At 38.3% G+C, this 23,686-nt stretch overlaps 1 protein-coding gene across 1 annotated transcript in view; it reads left to right on the top strand.

The window, feature by feature from the left end:
• Positions 1-23,686, top strand: part of LOC150082881 (uncharacterized) — a 142,951-nt gene that overhangs the window by 9,373 nt on the left and 109,892 nt on the right. The gene's annotated exons all lie outside the window — the stretch shown is intronic.

Here is a 23,686-nt window from a genome sequence, read left to right as displayed (position 1 = left end):
AAAAAGGTGCTTAAATGACATTGAAAACGTTTTAAATTTTTTTAGTGAAAATGATCCTGATTTAGGAAGAAGTTTTATTGTTAAGCGATCAGTGTTAAATGCAATAACTCCATATAGGCAATTGTTAAATGAAAGAGAAAAAAAGCATAAACAATCAACTTTAGACTCATATTTTAAAATGTGATTTCACTTTGTATGTAAGTTGACTGTTTATTTAATAAAACTTTTTCTTTGTTCGAAAAAAAAGCTTTTCATTTTCTTTACGTCGGAACGTATCCCTATTCCGGCCATAGTATTTTTACCTCTGAAAACGAAGTTTCACTTAACGAAGTAATTTCGTGGAACGCATCCTATTCGTTATTCGAGGTATGCCTGTACTTGAATTTTATGACTTCTGGTTGATTCGTTTTTTTTTTTTTTTTTTTTATATTTTGAGTCTTGAAGTGTCCCAGTTAATCCAATCCCGGTAAATTGAGAGTCTGCTGTACTTCTGTACTTTAATATTACCATATTTAATGTTGGTAATGTCTTACTATGTGTTTAATTTATCAATTTAACTTTATTATGCATATGTGTGTACAAGAAAATCACATCATATATGGGGTCAGCAGGTATTTGCTTATATCTGTGGTTTCAGCCATCCACGGTGGATCTTGGAATGTATCCCCCGCGGATACGGGGATCTTACTGTATATTATATGCTTTTGGTAATTGCTATTTTTAATATGATCAAAGGCTGTTTCAATTGCATGCAGTTCTGCAATATATATACTAGCTTCTTGGGAATATTTCTGGATACTGTTTTCTCTAGAAGAACTACAGCTGATTTCATATATGATTCTGACTTTGAGCCATCTGTGTAGACTGGCAAGAAGTCAGAATATTGCACATGATGTGATGCAAAGAATCACTGGTAGATAGCTGGTTTTCTTACTCACAGATCTTCAGGAAGAAGTCACAAGTTGGAAAATCGGCATGCCAGAGTAGAAGGTAATGTATTGGCGATCGGGCATCATTGTCTACTGTCATGTTTATTTCACTTAACAGCCCTTGGATTTGAATACCATAAGGTCAATTAGCAGTTTGATGGGTATTGTAGAGATTTTCCCATTGTAGCTCAGAAACAGATGTCCACATGGAATGATCAGGCAGGGATTTTAATTTAATTTAAGGCATTCTGTAAGGACAACTACTTATATTGAAAAGACAGATGATTTCTTTGCTTTGGACTTTAGTAGTGGGCTTTGGATGGGAGATGTATGGAAAGCTTCAGTGGCAGCCCAGATGGCCAATTGATCCTGGCCAAGCCATCCAGAACCACCCATCTTGTCAAAGCAGGGGCCAAAGTGGTGTGTTGAAGCTGGGCCCCTCAACCACCAGGATCCCCCTTTCCGAGTGTCCATGGGTCACAGCGCATGGCAAACATGCTGGATTCCTATGATGATAGCCTGGAACCTAGGCTGTGGATGTTGGATACCAGTGATGCTAATCTGTAGGACTTACAGCTTCACTGGGAGGTCCCCTCACCATGTACAGGTGCCCACATCAAGGGGGTTAACAAGTAGTGGGAATTTATAAATAGAAAAGGAATAAGTATAATTCTTGAATATTTTCTTTTGTGGGATCCTGTGAGTGTATTTTTAATATTGTAGTGTTTCAGAAATTTTAGATAACACACACACGTGTATATGACCAGGGTATATTTTATAGAGACAAATAGTAGTGATACTGCATAACAGTTATCATCATTTAAGCGGATATTATTGGTAATATTGTTATAAATGTTAGTATTAATTATAACGCGCATATAAAGACGTATTTTAATATGGACTATTTATAAGAAGTTAGGTGCTATGTTCAATTCATAGGTTACCATGCTAAAAGAAAATGAATAGTAAGAAGAAATAAGAGAGGAAGAGAAGTGAAAGTCAGTAGAAGGTGAAAATCTAAAATGTTATAAACATATGAAATGAAAGGAATATGCTACGTACAATATAATGATTAGGCAACAAAATAGTTTAGTAATAAATTAGAATAATTATAGATATCAATAATGATGTAGTCCTAAGTGTGTGTATGCTTGGGCGAAATTTAAGGAAATGTTTAAACATTTAAACACAAGGCTTAGGGAATGCAAGATTAATATAAAAGGAAATGTTAAAACATTTATATGTAAGGTTTAGAGAAGAATGCAAGATTAATATTACTAATAAAGATAGATTATCATGGCTAACATCATTAGGAGACCACAACTGTGGTAATTATCTGGAACAAATATAGTATTTTGACTCTGTAGCATTAGTACTTGAATACTTGACTTATCAAGTATTCAGCTGCCTACTTTTAATGTTAGAACCTACCCTCATGCATATGGCTGCACAGCAGGATCACTACGAGCAGAATGCACTGGTCAGGAGGTAGTTATTCTTGACGATGTGAATATTTAATGAAATACAGATAAACAGTGAATATTTCATGAAATACAGATAGATGGAATAGGACCAAGGTATATTTTCTACAGACAAAAAGTTGTGATACTGCACAACACTTATCATGATTTAAGAGGATATTATTGGTGATATTGTTATACACATTAGTATTAATTATATTAAGTATAGATACTCAAGTATAAGGTGATTTGGAAAAAAAGTTGCTTATTGGGGCTGAATTTGAAAGTGGCATTTGGAATTTTACCAAGATATAATGGAAGGGAGATTGTGATAAGAGGCCTCATCAATCAATTTAGTATTAGTAATGGCAAAAATGATGCAAGAAAGCAAGCTTATACAGCATCAGCCAAAAGAAAAAAAAAAATCCCATTTTGCCTATCCATTCCCTCCAGTAGTTTGTCTAGTTCTTCCTTGAATTCATTCATACTATCCACTTCCAGACAAAGGATGGAAGCTTATTCCAACGATAAACAACCCATTGACTGAAGGTAAAATTCTGCACATCTATTCTGCAATCGTCCTTCCTCAGTTTGAATTTATGTCCCCTCATTTATGTCCCATGTGCATAACCTAAGAAAGAGGAAGAATTCCGTTAGCATTGAGTTTTCTCAAGCCATTCAAAGCCTTAAACACTTCAATCAGATCACCTTGCAGGTGCCTAGCCTCCAGATGCTGCAATTTGCAGAAATAACGCCTTTCTTGGTAAGAGCAACCATTTGTTCCCCTCACTAGTCTCATTATCCTTCTCTGTACCCATTCCAGCAGCTCTCTGTCCTTCCTAAAATGAGACCTGTATACAGGACTCAGGATGTGGCCTGATGATTTCCTTATACAATGGGATAATCACCTTGTTATCCCTGCTAGAAAAATTCTTGTATATCACTGATAAAACCATGAGCTATCCTGGCAGCCTGTCTACACTTCTCAGAGAACTTCATATCTGACTGCACAACTATCCCCAGGTCCTTTTCAATTTACACTACCCTGAGTGTAGTACCACACAGTTGGTACATTACTCTGGGATTACTGCTACCCATATGCAGTACCTTACATTTGTCAATGTTAAACTTCAATTGACATTTCTCAGCCCATTTGTCTAATTTTTCTAGATCTTGTTTCAGCAGCATACCTTCATTACTGCATTAACCACCTTGCCAAACTTTGTATCATCTGCAAATTTAGACATTAAGCCTTAGCCTGATATACCTTCATCAGTATCATTAATAAACACCCCGTGAAACTCCACTAATAACATTAGTCCATGAAAAGCAGCGTCCATTGATAACCACCCTCTGTCTTCTCCCATTCAACCATCCCTTTATCCACAGCAGTAACTTGCTTGTAATTCCAAACTGCTCCAATTTGAACAGCAGTCTTTTATGTGCAATAGTATCAAAAGCTTTCCTGAAACCTTTTTTTGATGCAGTATAACTGCAATCGTTTTTGTGCCAGTAAAATCAAAACCAAACCAATGCTTTCCTGAAATTGAAGTATATGATATCAAAAGTATTTTTTGCATCCAATTCCTTTGTCATTACATCATAGTATCCAATCAAATTGGTCAGACAAGATCTGTCTTTAATGAATCCATGCTGTGACAGAAGTATAACTATACTCCTCTCTAGATAATCCTGCTTTACTTCCTTAAACAGTAAGTTCATTATTTTTCCTGAAACAGAAGTTAAGGTAACAGGTCTGTAATTCCTCATGTCACTCTCTGATCCCCCCTTTGTGAATTGTGGATACATTTGCACATGTTCAATCCACAGGAACTTCCCCTGTATCCAAAGATGCTCTAATAATTATGTTTAAGAGTTTGCTTACCTCCCTTAATTGGATAGATCCCCTCCATCCCCAGGTGGCTCTTTTATGTTTAACTTTGACAATTTCTCTTCCACTTTCCTCTCAATTATTGCAAAATCATTTAGCAACCTGTTAGAGTTTGATAAATTTCTGGTATCCACTTCCCTAAAGAATTCCTGATGTGTGAATGTGGATGCAGAATACCTATTCAGTTTGTCAGCAAAATGAGCAAGATCATCAACAGTTAAACAATTGATATCAAGTGGACCAATGTGATTCATCCCCTTCCTTCTAGTGTTTACATACGTAAAGAAGTCTTTGCTGTTTTGTTTTTCTTTGCATCCTTTGCCAAAAAGTTCTCATAATCTTCCTTGGCTTGACTAATCTCCTTTGTGACCTGATTTCAGTCCAGTTTATATCTACTATAGGCCTTTATATCATCTGTAATTTATATACATTTCATGCTTTTCTTCCATGCCACATGTCTCATTAGCTTGTGTGACATTGGGTTGATGAGAATGATATTTTAGCTGTATGGCTGATATAGCACTGAGCAAATTAGAATATATTAGGACAGAAAGTGATGACTGCTGACATATTTCACTCAATGCAAGCTGGATAGCATATAATTCTGCAGAAAGTATACTGTACTCAAGTGGAAAGGATTTTGAGAGACTGCATGTGAAGGGAATACACTGCTGCACATACATGTGAGTGGTACTTAGAGCCATCCGTATAGATTATGATTTTCCTAGTGTGTTCCGAAGTATGGTTTGCATGTAGCTGTTGGATGTTAAATGATGGAATAGTATTTTTTATCACTGAGCAAAATATAGATCAATCTATACCATGTCTATCCCACAGAGGTAAAGGCATATTTGTACTTTCCTCAGTTTTTTCGAGATCAGTTTTCAGTTCTGTGTTATTTCTTGAAGGCATATCCCAGTAGGCCTGGGTTCATTAGGCTTGGATTCATAGAGTGCTGGCAAGAGGATGGTTGAGGTATACCCAATGAGTATGGGATTGAGAGTTTATTATTTTGGCAGCGTATTGGCAGAGTAGGCTTGTTTTCTTAAATAAGGTGGGGAGTCATGTGCTTCCACATACAACCTCTGAACTGGCTAGGTTCTGAAGGCACCTAGTGCAGATTGAAGGGCACTGTGTTGGATGTGTTCAGAGTTTGTAAGATGCTGTTTATAGCTGAAGCATATACTATAGCTCCATAATCTAATCGTGACTGGATTAGAGCACAATGTAAATTCAGCAATAACTGCCTGTCAGCACCCCAAGATGTTGAGGATACTGCATGATGGATGTTTAATTTCTGGAGGCACATAATTTGCGGCCGCCTCCGTAGCCAGGTGGGCAGGAGCAGCAGTGCGTAGCATACGCTTCTTGATTAGACTGGGGTTCGAGCCCGTGACCACCAAATACGGAGGATGCGAAAAGGTCAGGGAATGACCACCGCATATCCCCGGAGCAATATGGCCTTAGTTGCTAATGCTCCTAAAAACAAATAAACAAACAAACATAATTCGCAGGTAGGTTATACATTTATGAAAATTTAGTTTGGTGTCTCAAATCAAACCCAATAGTCTTATGGAATTTGTCATTGGTATTTCTCTACCTTTCAATTTTAATACAAGTTCCAGATGAAGCGACCGTAACTTACAGAAATGTACTGCTACTGTTTTCCCCTCAGTTAATTGATAGCCGTTACATTTTGTCCAAGTTTCAATTTGGGTTATTGCTAACTGCAGTTGTCTTTCAATGGTAGCCATGTTTGATGATTGACGGGAAATAGCAAGATCGTCTGTATACATATAAGTTTCCACCATAGCTGGGATGTCTTGAGTGATGCCACTGGTACGTAGTGCAAAAAAGCGTTGCACTTAAAATCAATCCTTGAGGTACTCCTCCTCCTTGCGTGTGAATTGTGAACATCTCAGTCTGGAATCATACTTGAAAGGTCCTGAGATAGAGAAAATTATGAATGAATTGAGGCAGGTTACTTCTCAGTCCAAGGTTCTATAAGTTTTGGAGGATTCCATGTCTCCAGGTTGTGTCAAATGCTTTGTTAATATCAAAGGTTATCATATACCACGTGTTATTTTTTAACAAAAGTGTTTCGAGTGTGAGCTTCAACTTTGATGTGGACATCAGTTGTAGACCTATTACAGCAGAAACCAAATTGGTGGTGTGTTATGGCATCTTGATCTTCAGTAATCCAGATGAGTCTCCTGTGAACCATCTTTTCTAATATTTTTCCTAAACAGCTGGTCAGAGATATAGGACGATAACTGTTGGAGGAGAAAGCATCTTTCCTCAGTTTTGCTATGTCTACCACCATTGACTGATGCCATATATCTGGATAAGCATTCTCTTCAAAGATTCTGTTGTAAAATTACTGTAGTTTAGATTTTGAGTTGGAGTTAAAGTGGTGGAGCATTATGTAGTAAATGCCATCTGGTCCAGCAGAACTATTTTGAGAATTCTGGATAGCTTTGTTGAATCCAGTAATAGTGAATGGAAGATTATAGGAATATGACTGGTTTGTACCAAAGTTAATTTTATATTTTTCCACAGACATTTTTGTGCATTTAAATGAGTCTTCATAAGATTGAGAAGATGAGGTGGCAGTGAATGTTTCAGCTAATTCCTCTGCAATACCAGTCGGTGAAGAAATATCCATTCCTTTCCAGGATTGGAGCTGAAGTTTGCTAACACTTTCCGCTAAGGATGCATATCTTTCTCCATATTATTCTACGGTCAGTGTTTCTGCAGATGATAGAAGCGAATTGAATCCACACATCCTGTTTTGCTTTTCGGCGAATTTGGCATGCCTCAGCTTTTAGTCATTTATAGTTTATAAGGTTGTAACATTTTGTCAAAAAATGTTCCAAAGCTTTATTTTGCTTTATTTTGGCAAGAGAGCAATTCCTTGTCCACCAGCCATTATATCTTTGTTTGGTAATATTTGATTTTGGTATTGCACTGGCAGCAGTGCTAAGTAGTTCTTCTACTATATGCCCAGTGGCATTATTAATAGACATAGTAAGGATCAAGTGGCTATCAAATTGGATTGTATTAGAAAACTGTTCCCAGTTCTCTCAGCGAACATTCTACATAATTTGTTGGTTGGAGGCAAGCACAGTTTGTATCCGTCTGTATTTTGCAAATTATAAGAAAGTGATCACTGTTGTGAAGGTCAGTTAGTACTGTTCACTCAAGGATAGGTTGATACATCCTGTAGGCAGGTAGATATATCTATATATGTGTGTAACTGGTATTCAGCAATGTTTAATTGATGGTTGTCAAGTATGGTTTCAGTTATTTGCCATCTATAATCCATGTTTGGGGAATCCCACAAAGGATGATGAACATTTAGATCACCTAGGGTGGGGCAGTTGATTTAGTAAATCTTCAAGTTCTGCAGTGAAACATGAAACATTTGATGGAATATAAATGGAGACCAGAGTGAGAATAATACCAAGAGCAAGGTGAATGGCTACTGCTTCTAGAGTGGTGCAAAGCTAGATAGGTTTGGATGGTATATTTCTACAAACTAAAATTGCTACTTCTCCTCCTCCTCTTGCCAGCCATTCAGGACATCTGTCACGTCAGTATAGCATATACCTTGAGAAGTGGAGAGTATAATTTGATGATAAATATGTTTCCTGTAGACAAATGCTTGCAGGATCATGCTGGTGCATTAAATATTTGATTCATCTAGATTCCACTGAATAATTTTCTGTATTATTTGGGTTTAGGTTAGGCGGATTGGTCTGACTTCTTTATTTTCCCTCGATCCTGTTTATATTTCTCTCGTTTTGGAAATACTGAATGACCAATATCCACCTTGTCATCGGCATGTAGCAGGAGAACATCTGACTTCTCATTATTTCCATACTTCGATCAGTTGGTTTATTCTGTGTAAGATTTGCATCTTTCTCCTTTGTCAACATACCCGACTTGGGGGCATTGTTTTGGTGTGGCTTATTTGGCGTTGTATTAGTAGAATTTGATGTATTCTTGGTCTTCATTGCTATCAGTGTCTCACCACCTATGAGGAAGAATCTGGCCCATTGGAGAAAGAGATATTTTAGGAGGAACTGTAATATCAGTTTGTGTTGAAAACTCTTTAGTGTTTTTGACTGCATTAGAATATGATTTGGAAGGCATCATGTTTAATATCTGTTTTCGTGCGTCTTGGTATGAGACATTTTTCTCTTCAGTATTTTCTTAATCATTTTCCATGATTCACAAGTTCTGGAGTATGCAGGGTGAGCACCCTGGCAATTGGTACACTTCGGTGTTACTGCTGTACATTCAATTTGGGAGTGGTCTGGTGAGCTACCAGGGGGCAAATGTCCTTAACTTGACATGCTGTTTGAGAATGCCCATACTTCTGGCATGTAAAGCATCTAAGTAGATTTGGAATATATGGTATTCAGCTTTAACTGATGCAGGGAGATTTGCAGTGTTGAAGGTAAGAATTATATTTCTTGTGAGTGTAAGGACACTATCCTGTTTGGTCATTATTCTCTTGGCACTGATGATTTGATAATTTCTTCCTCAGGAACATTAAGGAGGTCCCATTCCGAAATGACACCTTTTGAGGTGTTTAAAGTTCAGTGTGGGGTTACAGAATGGGAAGGAGGTCATTTGCTTCAGGAGCTACCTAAAATAATTGGGGTTAGATGTTTCTACAAGGCGATCTCCTGTGCAAAGTCGTTTGACTATTTTAGAAGTACCTGCTACAACCTCTGTTCTTTTCTGCACAAGAAATGGAGATAAGCTGCTAAGAGGTTTGTTGATAAAGAATGTAAAATTAGGAAAGCAGACCATGTGAAGAATCTTCTTTTTTGATTCTTTTTGGTTAAGACGATTCATGTTCATTATGTGAGCACGTAGGCTCAGTTGGTGAGATTAGGGGTCCACATTTGCTCCTTTTTGCCCTGAGTTATTCCATTTAACCTCAGGTTACTGGCCTTGCCATGTGGAGGCAGGAGTGGTGACACCAATGACCAAGCGATAAGAGGTTAGTGTGTTAGAGAAATTAGTTAAATATATAACAGAAAGGTTTCCTTTCTTGGTAGGAAGCTACTTCTTTATTTAGAAGGAGCAAAAAATAAATAATTTTGTAAAGTAAAGGCTTTAAAAATCTCTATAATCAGTCATTTAGAGAAAAGATGCTTTCAAATTGCTTTGGAAATTGCTATGATCACTCGCTTAGCACTCGGGGCCAAATGAGTAGCAATATAAACATAATTACCATTTGAGATTGACCGCAGTGGCTAGCCATAGCTCTTTATCTGACTGAATTACAGCATAGCATAATATAACACACTAAGACCTAATTAGCATTAGCAAAGGCACATGATACAAGAAAGCAAGCTTATATAGCATCGGCCAAAAAAACCCCCTTATTTCACTCATTCACTCGCTCCTAATGTTTGTCAAGTTCTGCCTTGAATCTATTTAAGCTATCAACTTCTACAATGACAGATGGGAGTTTGTTCCAACAATCAACCGCTGGCTAAAGGCAAACTTCTGCACATCTAACCTACAACCGTCTTTCCTCAATTTGAATTTATGCCCTCTCAGGTGATTATTCTGAGCAAGAGGAAAAATCCCATCAGCATTGAGCATGCTCAAACCATTCAAAGCTTTATACACGTCAATCAGATCACTTCACAGGTGCCTAGTCTCCAGACACTAATTTTCAAAATTTAAGCCTTTCTTCGTAAGAGCACCCCTTTGTTCCATTCACTAATCTTGTTGCCCTTCTCTGTACTCGTTCCAACAGCTCTACATCCTTCTTAAAATGAGGCCTCCAGACCTGTATACAGTACTCAAGGTGTGGCCTGACTATTGCCTTATACAAGGGAATAATCACCTCCTTATCCCTGCTAGAAAAATTCCTGTATATCATTGACAAGACACCATGAGCTACACTTGCAGACCATCTGCATTGCTCAGAAAACGTCATATCTGCCTGCACAATTACCCCAAGGTCCTTCTCATTCTCTACCACTGTCAGTGTAGTACCACAGAGTTGCTATGTTACTCTGGGGTTACTACTTCCCATATGTAATACTTTACATTTGTCAATATTAAACTTCATTTGCCACCTCTCAGTCTATCTGCTCAACTTTTCTAGATCCTGTTGCAACAGTGTACTGTCATTAGTGTTATTAATAACCCTGCCAACCTTCGTATCGTCTGCAAACTTGGACATTAAGCCTGATATACCATCATCAATATCATTTATAAATACAGAAAACAGCAATGGACCCAACACTGAACCCTGATTGACTCCACTAATAACATTAGTCCACGAAGAGCAGTGTCCATTGATTACCACTCTCTGTCTTCTCCCACTCAACCATCCCTTTATCCATAGCAGCAATTTGCCTGAAATGCCACACTGCTCCAATTTGTGCAGCAGTCTTCCATGTGCAACAGTATCAAAGGCCTTTCTAAGATCCAAATATATGATATCAAAGTTATTCTTTGCATTCCGTTCCTTTGTGACTCCATCATAGTATCCAATCAAATTAGTCAGACAAGACTTCCCCTTAACAAAACCATCCTGTATCCGAGCTATAACTGAAGTCTTGTCTAGATGATCCTGCAGTGCTTCTTTAACCAGTGCCTCCATTACCTTTCCTGGAACAGAAGTTAAACTCACAGGTCTATGATTACTTGTGTCAGCCTTTGATCCTCCTTTGTGAATTGGGGTCACATTTGCACATCTCCAGTCTATGGGTACCTCCCCTGAGTCCAAGGAAGCTCTCATAATTATGGCTAAGGGTTTGCTTACTTCCTTTGTTGCCTCCTTTAATATAACTGGATAGATCCCATCCACCCCAGGTGCCTTTCTTGTGTTTATCTTCAACAATTTCTCCTCCACTTTACTCTCAGTTATTACAAGATTATCCAGCTTACTGCCAGAGTTTACTACACCTCTGGCATTCCCCTACCAGAATAACTCCTCATGTGTGAATGTAGATGCAAAATATTCATTTAGTTTGTTAGCAACCTGAGCAGGATCATCAACAGTTGAACCATCAATATCAAGTGGACCAATCTGATTTATCCCCTTCCTGCTAGAGTTTACATAAGTAAAGAACTCTTTGCTGTTTTTCTTTGCATCCTTTGCAAAATATTTCTCGTAATCTGGCTTCGCCTGCCTAACCTCCTTTGTAACTTGGTTACAGACCACTTATATCTATCATAGAGGCGTCTCCGTAGCCAGGTGGGAAGGAGCAGCAGTGCATAGCACATGCTTCTTGATTAGACCGGGGTTCGAGCCTGTCACCACCAAATACGGAGGATGCGGAAAGGTCATGCAATGACCACCGCATATTCCGGAGCAATATGGCCTTAGTTGCTAATGCTCCTAAAAACCAAATAACAAACAAACAATATCTATCATAGGCTTCTGTGTCACCTGTTATTTTATATTGTATCCCATGCATTTTTCTTCTATGTCACATGTCTAATTAGTTCATCTGATATTCATTTAGGCCTAAATCTTGAACAACATTTCTTAGTTGGTATGAAAAGCCTAGTAGTTTTCATGATTAATTCTTTGAATGCTTCCCATTTTGAATTTGCTGTTGGTAACATCTTCAGGTGGTCCCACCGTATAGAATTTAAATACTGTCTCAGACCACCATAGTCACCTTTAAGAAAGCAAAAACCCTTCCCTTTACCCTTGATGGTAGTTACCTCTTTGAGTAAATCCCACTTCAGCACACTGTGATCACTGCCACCTAGTGGTTCCTTTATCTGCAGATTCTTAATGCATGAAGAATCACTACTGATAACCAGATCAAGAGTATTACTCCCTCTAGTTGCCTCCCAAACGTGCTGCTGTAGAAAATAATCATCCAATAAATCCACAAAAGCCTTACTAGTGTGTGAGTGACCAATCCACAAATTCCAGTCAATCTCCGAGAAATTAAAATCCCCCATTATAAGACACTGATTTACTGGCAAACTCTATTTCTCTGCACGATTGCTCATTATGCTCATCGGATTCATTAGGCCTATAACACACACCTACTCTCATTTTTCCTTTCCCAGTATTTATGTCACACCAAACAGATTCAACATTGCATTGTCCACCAATATCAATTGAATTCACTTCCTTAGGTTTTATGCATTTTTTTAACTAACAGAATAACCCCTCCTCCCTCCTGTCCTTTCTATCCTTTTTTAAAAATTTACTCCCCAAATTCCAATTCTGCACTGGTTATGTGTGCGTGACACCACTTCTCTGATATCCCAGCAAAATCTGCCTTTGATGTCTTGACTAGCACTTCAAACTCATCGAATTTATTAACTATATTCCTAGCATTGGTGTACATGGAAGTATACATGCGCCTGTTTCTACTCTTAGTTACCCTAATACAACCCATGTATTTACTTGTTCTGCTATGACTCCAGCAGTCCTAGAAATCCCCATTGCCTTGCTTTCCAGGCTGCTGCTCAATTGCATTTCAATAGAAGCAGTGCAAGAATCACTTTCACCTCTGCCAGCGGCTACTGTTAATCTATTAGTTCATGTATCCCTCCAAGCTAGCAGTTTTCCGATCCACCTAACTCTGCCTTGATAGCATCAGGAAATATAATTGCACCCTTTCTATTTAAGTGTATCCCATCCTTGTAGAAGCAGTCTCTCCTGTTAACAAGCACAGACCAGGCTGAGAAAAATTCTACCCCTTGAGCCTTGCACAATCTCTCCAGGGCCAGATTGATCAACAAGGCTCTCATCATATACTTCCTACTATCATGTCTGGGCAGAATTGCAGACACTTTCAAATTCAACCCTAACTCACGGCTTTTTTTTCATCATTGACTTGTACTTGTTAAGTAATTCTGCCAGTCTCCTTCTCTTAATATCATTAGTGCCAATGTGTACAACAGTATCACCCTTTGTGCCCTTAAAGGATGATATCTGCTCTACAACGTCATCAACGTTTGCTCTTAGCAGACATACCCTGGTCCTGTTCCCTCTATTCTTTTTGCACAATATGTTCCCTGTTTCCCTGACAATAGAGTTCACCTACAACAACTAGTTCCTTTGGGACCAGTGCATTAGCATTAGTAAAGGCATATGATGCAAGCAAGCAAGCTTATGCAGCATCAGCCAAAAAAAAAAAAAAACCACTTTCATTTCACCCCTCCATTCGTTCAAAATACCTGTCCAGCTGAGCCTTAAATTTATTTAGGCTATCAACTTCCACAACAAGGGATGGAAGTCTGTTCCTCCAACAAACTACCCGCTGGCTGAAGGCAAATTTCCACACGTCTATCCTACATCTGTCTTTCCTCAATTTGAATTTATGCCCTCTCAGGTGATTACTCTGAGCAAGAGGAAGAATCCCATTGACATTGAGCATGCTCAAACTATTCAAGGCTTTATACACCTCTATCAGATCACCTCGCCGGTGCCTAGTCTCCAGACACTGTAATTTGCAAAACTTAAGCCTTTCTTTGTAAGAGCACCCCTTTGTTCCATTCACTAATCTTGTTGCCCTTCTCTGTACTCATTCCAGCAGTTCTACATCCTTCTTGAAATGAGGCCTCCAGACCTGTATACAGTACTCAAGGTGTGGCCTGACCATTGCCTTATACAAGGGAATAATCACCTCCTTATCCCTACTAGAAAAATTCCTGTATATCATTGACAAGACATCATGAGCTACTCTTGCAGCCTGTCTGCGCTGCTCAGCGAAATTCATATCTGCCTGCACAATTACCCCAAGGTCCTTTTCATTCTCTACCACTGTCAGTGTAGTACCACAGAGTTTATACGTTGCTCTGGGGTTGCTGTTTCCCATATGTAGTACTTTACATTTGTCAATTTTAAACTTCATTTGCCACCTCTCAGCCCATCTGCTCAACCTTTCCAGATCCTGTTGCAGCAACATAGCGTCAGTAGTGTCCTTAACAACCCTGCCAACCTTTGTATATTGTCTGCAAACTTGAACATTAATCTTGATATACCATCATCAATATCATTTATAAATACAGAAAACAATAATGGACCCAACACTGAACCCTGAGGGACTCCACTAATAACATTAGTCCACGATTTTGCCTTGGTTGCCACTATGTTGCGTGACGTTCAAGTGCAAGGTCTGGCATTGATGTGGGCAGCTGAGAGCTTGATTGACCCCTCAGTTTAAATCCTTTGAGAGCATCCACTCTGTCCTTCAAGCTCTCATATAAGCCCATAACAATGTTGAGTTGGCGCCTGATTTCGGCACATGAATGTTTGACAGAGAGATTTGTTTCATTTTAAATGACAAAATGTGGCAGTAGATAATTTAAAAAATATTTAATTTATTCATAATTTTAAAAAAAATTCTCTGTTGATCTTACTTTTCTGATTAAAGATAGGTTAATTATTGTTATTGTCACTTTTTAAATTGGCACTAATTTAATTAAATTGAAATTACATTTTTAATTTCTAATGGCAATGGAAACTGCTCTAAAAAGAGGATCATTGTAAAGTGGAAGACGACTGCACTTCGTCTTTTTGTACATTAAAACTACCTTCTTATTTTTTGAAAACACCAAATCATTCAGCAAAAAGCAAGGATGCCATCAGCATTTAGTTTATTCAACCCATTTCAACGTTTCAAGCCTTAAAACAATTCAACCAGGTCTCCTCAGAAATGCTAATTTCCAGATGCTGAAATTTGCAAAACTCAAGTCTTTCTTTTTAAGAGTAACCTTTTATGCCTGACCTAAGAGTAACCTGACCAATGTTGTCACTCTTCTCTGCACAAGTTCCAACCTGTATTCAATTGCACTCATTCAAATCTGTCATGCAGTATTCAAGATGCAGCCTAACCATTGCCTTATGCAATGAAATTATCACCTCCTTTCTGGAAAAATTCCTGTATATCATGACAGAGCCCAAGAGCTGTTCAAAAATAGTGTGCAGACCTGATGCTAAGACAGTTACCCTGTACAATTATCCCTCGGTCTTTTGCATTCCCAACTCCCTTGAGCTTGGCACTACCCAAATGGTATGTTATTCTGGGATTCTTATAATTTACTTATAATAATATAACATATATTATAAGAGTTCTTATAATATATACGTTAGCTTGTGAAACCCCTTGTGTAACTTTATTGTACCCTAGTTTATACTTACTTTAGGATGGTATGCCATCCCCCATCAATTTTCAATAATTTCATGTATTTTTCTTCTCTTCCTCTGATTTCATCTAACATCTATGCAGGTCTAAACCTTGAACAATATTATTATTATTAGCCATATGGTGCAAGGAAGCCTGAGGCTTATGCTGCACCAGCCAAAAAAAAAATTCTTTAATACCCCGAGAGAGAGAGATAGAGAGAGAGAGAGAGAGAGAGAGAGAGAGAGAGAGAGAGAGAGAGAAAGGAATCACCAAGAAAGAGAAGAATTATGATATCCAGCTCAGGATCCTGGGTGTGCCAAGCCCATACTCACCAGATGTGAGCCCCTGGGGTCTCTTAGTTAGTATAAAATCTTAGTAGCTTTATAGTTATTTCCCTGAACACTTCCCATCAGCATCAGTTGGTCCTACTGAAAGGAATTTAAAACTGTCTAAGACCATTTAATCACCTTTACAAAAGCAAATGCCCTTCTCTTTACTCATGATAATAATTACATCTATTATTGTGGATTATTGTGTGACACAGAGCAAAACGGAAGACAGAATAAATAATGACAGATTTAATGCTAATTGTAAAACACACATATATTAAATACGTGCAGTATAAAAGCTTTTGGTTATTATGGTAACCGAAATTCCAGGCACTTCATCAGTCAAACTGATAGGAGTGTGGAACCTGAGGGCGTGTACTGCCAGTCATGTATATGAAACTGTGTGACCCAATAGTTAATTGTTTGATGTTGAAGCCTGTGGCTGTGTCGTATGTGAATGTTGCCAACATTTGTCATCCATCAAAATGGTTGCTTCAATAATAGGGTGGACATGACATCCACCCTATATGTGTGTTTTACAATTAGTATTAAACCTGTCATTATTTATTCTGTCGTCCGTTTCGCTCTTTAATAATAATTACATCTTTGAGTAAATCCCACATTAATACACTATGATTACTGCTGCCTAGTGGTTCCTTTATCAGGAGATTCTTAATACTTGATTTGTTACTGCTGATAATCATATTAAGCTTATTGCTTTCATTTGTTGTTGCTGTTATTTGGTTTTTAGGAGCATTAGCAGCTAAGGCCATATTTCTCCGGGAATATGTGGTGGTTATTTCCTGACCTTTCCGCATCGTCCGTATTTGGTGGTCATGGGCTCGAACCCCAGTCTGATCAAGAAGCATGTGCTACGCACTGCTGCTCCTGCCCACCTGGCTACGGAGGTGCCGTTCATTTGTTGCCTTGTAGAATTAGGACAGAAAACAGTCATCTAGTAATCTAAAAATGCCCTGCTCCTGAGTCAGTGAGTAACTGGCATATTCCAGTGTGTATTTGGAAAGTTAAATCCTCCACGATAAGACATTCTGATTCACTGGTATATCCTATTTTGTCTGTATCTTCTGTGTCAAAGTGGAATCATGTTTCTGATATTCCCATAATGTATGCATTTGACAACATAATCAATACAATCTGAAGCACAGCCGATATAATTGTTTGCCCCATGAGAACTCCGGCAGGTCTTGCACCCTCCCCACCTTGCATTCTAGTTTGCTACTGCATGTCTGAATAGAAGTACTGCAAGGATCAATTTTGTCTCCAATTATGGCTGCCATTAAACTTTTAATCTGGGATCCTTCAACCTGGTAGTTTTTCAACCCATCTAAAATTACCTTGATGTCAATAGCAAATATTCTATTTAAGTATACTCTATCCCTTTAAAAATGGAAAATATTCTATTTAAGCATATCATGTCCTTTAAAAATAGTTTCTTATAGCACAATCTCTATGGGGCCAAATGTGTTGGCCCTGTCACCATATAGTCTCTCCTAGAAAATCTTGGCAAAATTCCAGGCACTTTTGAATTTAATTCTAACTCCAGGCATTTTTTTACCATCACCTCATATCTATGCAGTAAATCATAAGATTGCCTGTGTTTAATAGCATTAGTACTTAAAAGGTAACTGTTCTACAGTATTGTTAACATTCTTCTGGCAAGTTAACATTACTGTAGAACCATACACCTTTGTCATATCCTTTTTTTGCATAATATATTTCCCACTTCCCTGACGGTAGAGTCACCAAAAGTAGCCATTTTCTTTGGAACCAGCACCTTCTGCCCTTGGCGATTCTATCATGAGCTTGATGCATGGTAATAGGCTGTAGCATTGAGTTGAGCAGCTTGATTAGTCCCTGTTTTAATTTCTTCAAAAGCATCAACCCTTTCCTGTACACACTCAAAATTCACCCAACAACACACTGAATTTCTATTTAATTTCTTTACTATCTTTGCATCAAACACAAAGACATCTGCTGCGCTCTGTTACATTTTACTACAGTTAGTTCTGTATACATGCTGCATGCAGTGCAAATGACATGACCCTGATTCATAGGAGAACTGTCCTTAGCATTTCCTGTCTGAACCAGAGCATTATTTTCTGCTCTAAGCACTTCACTGGGCTCACATCTGGTGAGTATGAGCTTGGCACACCGAGAATGATGACATCCTGAGCTAGATATCATCATTCTTCTCTTTCTTGTTGATTCCTTCTACTTCTGATTTTTTCTCTCTCTCTCTCTTTCTCTCTCAGGGTAACTCGGAAATTTTTTTGGCTGGTGCAGCCTAAGCCTCTCGCTTCCTTGCATCATATGGCTAATAATAATAACTATGGGGCATCACCCCCTGCTCACTTTTCTATGTAAAATGTAGAGGTATGATGGAGTAAGACAAATCTTTTCCATGTAAAAGATACACCTGTCGAAATACCTTGACGTCTTTCTCTCCTTTTTATTCCCATCATTCATCTATTTCCCTCACTCGTGCTTTTTTTTTTCTTTTGTTCTTTTGTTGTCAGGAAGCTCAGGCGACCCCTGATGGAGAACAGCAAGAGTACTGTGGACAGCCTGGCTCACCTCTCATTGGTGGTGGTGGCAGGCAATATGGAGTCCCATAAGGGCTCTGCGACCAAGTAGCCAGTACAAACAACAGAATCCAACATTAAACTACACATGCAAGGCACAACACTTTTCTGGCTTTTACAGAGGTTCTGTATTCATCACAAGAGTACTGATGGTGCCTTACCCAAACACTCTGCCACTACGATTGATATCTAATTGGGAAATGACCTATGTAATTATTTGCCTGTGCATTTGTAGTGATGTAATTGCCCTGCCCACTAGTACCATGTGATCCACATCCTTCTTCTCCCATTGGCTACTCCACCATGTGGCATTCTCAATGTCGAATAAATATCACTATGTAATTATTTACCTGTGTTTACATAGGTTACTTAGGAAAAGACCTTTTGCTTCAGGTTCCATAATGCATGAGGAATACTGTTGCATCCGAAAGAGCAGGACTAAAATATTTACAAACTATACAAATATTTAAAATATTTACAAAATACTAAACTATTTACAAATATACGAACTATATTGAGTCCTTTCATCAGCTGACATTACAATGGAACATCAAATGATGCTGTACGTGGTCATGTATTACAGAGTGAAGCACATTAGCATTAGTTGAGGCATATGATGCAAGAAAGCAAGCTCTTCTCATTTCACCCATCTGGTCACTCAAAATTTTTGTCTGGTTCAGCCTTAAATTTATTTAAGCTATCAACTTTCACAACAACAGATGGAAGTCTGTTCCAGCAATCAACTACCCGCTGGCTAAAGGCAAACGTCTGCACATCTATTCTACAATTGTCTTTCCTCAGTTTGAATCTATGCCCCCTCAGGTTCTTAATCTCAGCAAATGGAAGTATCCTATCAGCGTGCACGAGGTTGGTGAACATTATAGAAGCAGTTGTCTTTCAATGGAAGACAAGAATGTAATTATTTTCCTGCGCATTTGTAATGACATAAAATTGCCTACCCTCTTCTCCCATTGGCTCGAATAAATATCAATAGGAGGAAAACTTTTTTAATTTATAGAAAAATAATAATAATGATAATAATCACTTAGGTTAAGAAAAAAAAAGTAAGATGAACATATGTTAATTAAATTTTATTGTTTGAGTAAAAATAAAATGCCATCTTTATAATAGTAAAACTTATTTACTTTTTTAATTTTTAACAAAATCTTATGTTGTCTCTATAAGTGTACTTTTTATGGTGCAAGCAAAATGTAATAGTAAGACAGAAAGGGAAGTTGAAAATGTTAACTTCAAATGACTTCAAACTGTACTACTGTTGCGAAAGCAGCAGTGATAGAAAAAAGGCCAATTTTTCATTCACTCACTCACTTAAAATGTAAGACATTTTATGTGATATTCACAAAAGGTGATATTGTTATACACGTTAGCACTAATTACCTTAGGAGTAAGAGATCTGCAGATTTAATTAACAAGTACAGGTCAATGTTGAAAAAATGTCATGAGCTATGGTTCAATTTTAAAGTGTAGTGTCTGCAATTCTGCCCATACACAATAGGAGGGAGTACAGTATATGATGAGAGCTTTGTCAATCAATTCGGCCCTGGAGAGACTGTGCAAGGCTCACGGGGTAGAATTTTTTTCAGCTTGGTCTGGGTTTGCTAACAGGAGAGACTGCTTCTACAGGATGGGATACACTTAAATAGAAAGGGTGCAAGAATATTTGCTAATGCTATCGAGGCAGTGTTAGGTGGGTCGGAAAACTGCTAGCTCTTGGGGGGGGGGGTGATTCACAGACTAAAAGATTAACAGTAGCCACAGGCAGAGGTGACAGCGATTCTTGCACTGCTGCTGTTGTAATGAGCAGCAGCCTAGAGAGCAAGTTGCTGGGAATTTCAAGAGCTGCTGGTAGTCATCATGGAACAAGTAAATACACAGGCTGTGTTAGGGTAACTAAGTGTAAGAACAGGTGCATGTATACTTGCTTGTACACTGATGCTAGGTTTGTTTGTTTGTTTTAGAGTTTTATGGTGCATTAGCATCTAAGACTGTAATGCGCCAATCCGATGCTAGGAGTATAATTAATAAATTCGATGAGCTTGAAGTGCTAGTCAAGACATCAAAGGCAGATATTGTTGGGATATCAGAGACATGGTGTCACAGAAATATAAGCAGTGCAGATTTGGAATTTGGGGAGTACAATGTGTACAGATAGGATAGACAGGGTAGGAAGGGAGGAGGGGTTATGCTGTTAGTTAAGAAACACATAAAATCTAAGGAAGTGCATCCAGTTGACATGGGCGACAGTGCAATGTTGAGTTAGTTTGATGTGATATAAACACTGGGAAAGGGAAAATGAAAGTAGGAGTGTGTTATAGGCCTAATGATGCTGATCAATATAACACAATTGTGCAGAGAAATAGAGTGAGCCAGTAAATCAGAATGTCTTGTAATGGGGGATTTTAACTTTCCAGATATTGACTGGAATCTGTGGATTGGTCACTTGCATGCTAGCAACAGTTTTGCGGATTTATTGGAGGATTGTTTTCTACAGCAACATGTTTGAGGGGCAACAAGAGGGGGTAATACTCTAAATCTGGTTATCAGCAGTGATGACTCATGCATTAGGAATTTTCAGATAAAGGAACCACAGGTGACAGTGATCACAGTCTACTGATATGGGATTTACTTAACGATGTAACTGCAATCAAGGGTAAAGGGAAGAGTTTTTGTTTTCGTAACGGTGACTACAGTGGTCTCAAGCAATTTTTGAATTCTATACAGATCAACTGATGATATTAAAAACAGTGAATTCTAAATGGGAAGCCTTCAGGGAATTAATCTTGGAAGCTATTAGGCTTTTCATACCAAATCAGAAATACTGTTCAAGATTTAGGCCTAAATGGATGTCAGATAATCTAATGAGGATCGTGGCAGAGAAGAAAATTGCATGGGATGCATATAAATTTGCAGGTAACACAGAAGCCTATGGCAGATATAAGCTAGTCTGTAATCAATCACAAAGCAGGGTAGGCAAGCAAAGGCTGATTATGAGAAATCCTTGGCAAAGGATGCAAAGAAAAACAACAAAGACTTCTTTATTTATGTAAACTCTTAACAGGAAGGGGATGAATCAGATTGGTCCACTTGATGTTTGTGATTCGACTGTTGATGATCCTGCTCAGATAGCTGACAAACTGAATGAGTATTTTGCATCTACATTCACACATGAGGAATTCTCTAAGGAAGGGGAGGACAGTAGTTTACTAAACTCTAACTGGGAGCTAAATGATTTTGTAATAACGGAGAGCAAAGTGGAGGAGAAATTGTTGAAGTTAAACATAAAAATGGCACCTGGACAGATGGAATTTATCCAGTTATATTGAAGGAGGCAGCGTGGAAACTAAGCAAACCCTTAGCCATAATTACAAGAGCATCCTTGGGAGGTCCTCATCTCCAGTCCATGGGAGGTCCCCATGGACTGGAGATGTGCAAATGTGTCCCCAATTCACAAAGGGGGTTGAAAGGGTGACACAAATAATTATAGACCTGTTAAATTAATTTCTGTTTGGGGGAAAACAATGGAGTAATTGGTTAAAGAAGTGATGCAGGATCACCTAGACAAGACTGCAGTAATAGTTCAGACACAGCATGGGTTTGTTAAGGGGAAGTCTTGTCTGACCAATTTAATTGGATACTATGATGTTGTCACAAAGGAACTGGATGCAGAAACATAATTTTGATATTATATACTTGGATTTCAGGAAAGCTTTTGATACTGTTGCACATGGAAGATTGCTGTACAAATTCAAGCTGTGTGGCATTAAGGGCAAGTTGCTGCAATAGATAAATGGATAATTGAGTGGGAGATGGCAGAGAGTGGTAATAAATGGACACTGCGCTTCATGGACTAATGTTATTAGTGGAGTCCTCCAGGGTTCAGTGCTGGGCCCATTGTTGTTTTGTGTATTTATTAATGATATCGATGAAGGTATATCAGGCTTAATGTCCAAGTTTGCAGATGATACAAAGGTTGGCAGGGTTGTTAATGATAGTAAAGACAGTATGCTACTGCAACAGGAGCTAGAAAAGTTAGGTAGATGGGCTGAGAAGTGGCAACTGAAGTTTAATATTGACAAATTCAAAGTACTGTACTGCATATGGTAGCAGTAACCCAAGAGAAACGTGCCAACTATGTGGTACTACGCTCAGGGAGGTGGAGAATGAAAAAGACCTGGAGGTAATTGTGCAGTCGGATATGAAGTTCTCTGAGCAGTTCAGATGGGCTGCCAAAGCAGGTCATGGAGTTTTGTTGATGATATATAGGAATTTTGCTAACAGAGACAAGGAGGTGATTATACCTTTGTATAAGGCAATAGTCAGGCCACACCTTGAGTACTGTACACAGGAATGGAGGCTTCAATTTTGGAAGAATGTAGAGTTGCTAGAATGAGTACAGAGAAGAGCAATAAAATTTGTGACAGGAACAAAGGGGTGCTCTTACCAAGGAAGGCTTAAGTTTTGCAGTTTGCAGTGCCTGGAGACTAGGTACCTGAGAGGTGATTTGATTGAGGTGTATAAGGCCTTGGACGGGTTGAGCAAGCCCAATGCTGATGGGATTCTTACTCTTGCCCAGATTACAAACCTGAGGGGGCATAGATTCAAATTGAGGAAGGACAGTTGTAGAATTGATGCGCAGAAATTTTCCTTTAGCTAGCCGGTGGTTGATTCCTGGAACAGACTTCCATTTCTTGTTGTGGAAGTTGATAGCTTAAAAAAAAAATTAATGCTGAGCTAAACAGGCATTTAGAGTGAATGGCTGGGTGAAATGGGATGTTTTTTTGACTGATGCTGCATAAGTTTGCTTTCTTGCATCATATGCCTCAACTAATGCTAATGCTAAATAAACATTTTGCTAGCATTGTTTCTTCAATAACATTACCCTTAGGTGTACTTCAAAATATTTGAACAAATGAGTCAAGATTTTTTGTGAAAGGTTCCTTTGTGTAAATCTTCTCTTAAAGTGAAAGACTTCTCTTTAAGTCTTCTCTTGAAGTGAAATCATTTCAGAAATATGAGACCACTTCTAGGAATAAACAAAAATCATGTAACTTCATTTCTGTGTAGCAGCACAATTCAGCCAGGTTTATTGTTGTTAATGCAAGCTTTAAGTTGTCCCTTAATGTAGATAGAGCTTTACTGAGCTTAGAGTGGCAATGCCTGATGGCTAAGATAAATTTATGTTTAATTATTAGTAGCTTATCTTGCATCATTATTCCAAAGCATGTCAGTTCTTTTAATGTGTTCATTTATGTGGTGAAAAATTTCATTTACCAAGTGGCAAATTGCATTTTCTAATCCAATGTATTACACAAGCA

The sequence above is a fragment of the Mastigoproctus giganteus genome, chromosome 7 (genome assembly GCF_048544385.1).
Source record: "Mastigoproctus giganteus isolate SK-2022 chromosome 7, ASM4854438v1, whole genome shotgun sequence".
Classification (NCBI taxonomy): domain Eukaryota; kingdom Metazoa; phylum Arthropoda; class Arachnida; order Uropygi; family Thelyphonidae; genus Mastigoproctus; species Mastigoproctus giganteus.
This window is presented reverse-complemented; position numbering and strand designations above follow the sequence as displayed.